Genomic DNA, 2,594 nt, shown 5'->3' with positions numbered 1-2,594 from the left:
ACCAAGCTGAGACGGGGGCTGCTGGAATTCCTGCAGGAGAAGGTGGGTATGGGGGGATTTGGTGAGGTTGTGGTGGGGTTGGTTGAGTTCTGTAGGGTCGGGTTGAGTTGGGTTGGGGGTTGGTTGAGTTCTGTAGGGTCGGGTTGAGTTGGGTTGGGGGTTGGTTGAGTTCTGTAGGGTCGGGTTGAGTTGGGTTGGGGGTTGGTTGAGTTCTGTAGGGTCGAGTTGAGTTGGGTTGGGGGTTGGTTGAGTTCTGTAGGGTCGGGTTGAGTTGGGTTGGGGGTTGGTTGAGTTCTGTAGGGTCGGGTTGAGTTGGGTTGGGGGTTGGTTGAGTTCTGTAGGGTCGGGTTGAGTTGGGTTGGGGGTTGGTTGGGTTTTTTGAGGGGTTTAGTGGGATGTGGTTGGGGTTTGGTTGAGGTTTTGATGGGTTCAGTTGGGGTTGGGTTGGGATTTTGTGGGGTTTAGTTGAGTTTTGAGGGAGGGTTGTGGGTTTCGGTTGGGGATTGGTTGGGTTTTTTGGGTGTTTTGTGGGATTTGCTTGGGGTTCAGTTGAGGTTTTGATGGGTTCAGTTGAGGTTTGATGGGGTTTAGTTGGGTTTTGTGGGGCTAGGTTGGGTTGGGGGTTTGGTTTGGTTTTGGTGGGGTTTGTTGAGATTTGTGGGGTTGAGTTGGGTAGGGCTTTGGTTGGGATTTTGCATGAGTTTCTTTGGCTTTTGAGGGGGTTTGTTGTGTTTGGTGGGGTTTTGTGGAGCTGGCATTGGGTTTGGGCTGGGGCTTGGTGGGTTTTTTGGGGGGGTTGTTGAGGTTTCCTTCGCGTTTTGTTGAGTTTCGTGGGGTCTTGGTGGGGTTTGTGGGATTGTGATGAGATTTGCTTGAGGTTTTGATGAGTTTTTGTGGGTGTTTGTTGAGTTTGGTTGAGGTTTTACTTGGGCTTCATTGGGATCGGATAGGTTTTTGTGGGGATTTGTTTGGGTTTGGTTGGGTTTTGTGGTGCTTGGTTGGGAAATTGCTTGGGCTTGTAAGGTTTTGGTGGGGGGTTTGGTGGGGTTTGGTGGGGCTTGTCACATTGGGTTGTGTTTGGTTGGGTGATTTCATGGCACGGAATTGGGGAACTTTGAAACATGAAAAGTTTTGGTCTTTTCATGGCGTGAAATTGGGGCAGTTGTAGCATTTTGATGATGCAAAATTGGGGACGTCCAACGGAACTTGGACGAGTGGGATGGAATCCTGTTATAAGAGGGCCATGGCCATACTGGGAGGCATCCCATAGGCTGGAAACCAGTGCAAAGGGGACAAGAGCTCACTGGGAGCCCAGTATGGAGCCACGAGGTGACGCTGGGGCTGCAGAACCCCTCCCTGGAGAATGGGGGGGGATCCCATCAATCCCCAATGAGGATGGGCCCCAATTTGGGGAACTCCTCCCTTGGAGACAGAACCCATCCCCAGCACGTGGCGTTGGCTTGGAGGAGGGCCTTGGGGCGACCCCACGGCTCCCCACACCCCCACCCCACGTTCCCCCAGGTTCCGTACCGCCTGCGCCAGCTGACAGCCCTGCAGCAACGCTCGCTTTACGTCGGACCCCAAACGGTGACCGCGACCCCGCAGCTCCCGGGGCTTTTCCAAGGGATGGAGATGAAACCCCACGAAACGAAGGGCGGTCACCGCGTCACCCAGTTCCTCACCTACAACTGCCTGGCGGTCAGTCGTGCGTCCCTCAGCCCGTCCTCGCCCCGTTGTCCCCTCCTCACCTCCCCGTTTCCCCTACAGACGGATGCAGACCTTTACAATGAGTGTCTCCGGAGCTTCTGGACGTGTCCCCACTGTGGGCTCCATGCGCCCTTCACCCCCATGGAGCGAGTCTGCCACGAGAACGCGTGTCGGCCGCCGGACGGTGGGGCCTCGGGGATGGGGAGGGGGGGTCCATAGGGGACAACGTCCTGGCTTCTATGGGGATGGGGGGTCTGGGTTCTATGGGGACAATGTCCTGGGTTTGGTGGGGACAAGGATCCCCCCAGGATCGTGGATCCCCAAAGACCCGGAACACCTGGGTTCTTTGGGGACAGTGTGCTGGGTTCAATGGGGACAGGGGTCCTGGCTTTGGTGGGGGCAGAGATCTTGGGTTCTATGGGGAGCAGGGGTCCCAAATTCTGGGGGGATGGGTGTCCTGGGTTTGGTGGGGACAAGGATCCTGGGTCCTGTGGGGACGGGGGTCCTGGGTTCTATAGGGACAGTGTGCTGGGTTTTATGGGGACAGGGGTCTTGGGTTTGGTGGGGGCAGAGATCTTGGGTTCTATGGGGAGCAGGGGTCCCAAATTCTGGGGGGATGGGTGTCTTGGGTCCTGTGGGGATGGGGTCCTGGGTTTGGTGAGGACGGGGGTCCTGGGTTCTATAGGGACAGATGTCCTGGGTTCTTTGGGGACAGTGTGCTGGGTTCAATGGGGACAGGGGTCCTGGCTTTAGTGGGGACAAGGATCCTGGGTCCTGTGGGGACGGGGTCCTGGGTTCTATAGGGACAGCGTGCTGGGTTTTATGGGGACAGGGGTCCTGGCTTTGGTGGGGACAAGGATTCTGGGTTCTATGGGGGCAACGTCCTG

General features: G+C 56.7%; 1 long non-coding RNA gene across 1 annotated transcript; it reads left to right on the top strand.

The window, feature by feature from the left end:
* LOC122193940 lies at positions 1 to 1,899 on the top strand. Its single transcript, XR_006183016.1, has 3 exons — positions 1 to 42; positions 1,522 to 1,698; positions 1,768 to 1,899. It is a non-coding gene; the product is annotated as an uncharacterized LOC122193940 (long non-coding RNA).
* The last annotated feature ends 695 nt before the right edge of the window (positions 1,900 to 2,594 follow it).

Source organism: Lagopus leucura, unplaced genomic scaffold, assembly GCF_019238085.1.
Source record: "Lagopus leucura isolate 7727_CA_CO unplaced genomic scaffold, USGS_WTPT01 34133-0_obj-0_obj, whole genome shotgun sequence".
In the NCBI taxonomy this organism is placed as follows: domain Eukaryota; kingdom Metazoa; phylum Chordata; class Aves; order Galliformes; family Phasianidae; genus Lagopus; species Lagopus leucura.
Note: the sequence above shows the minus strand (reverse complement) of the source record. Positions and strands in the feature narration are given on the sequence as shown.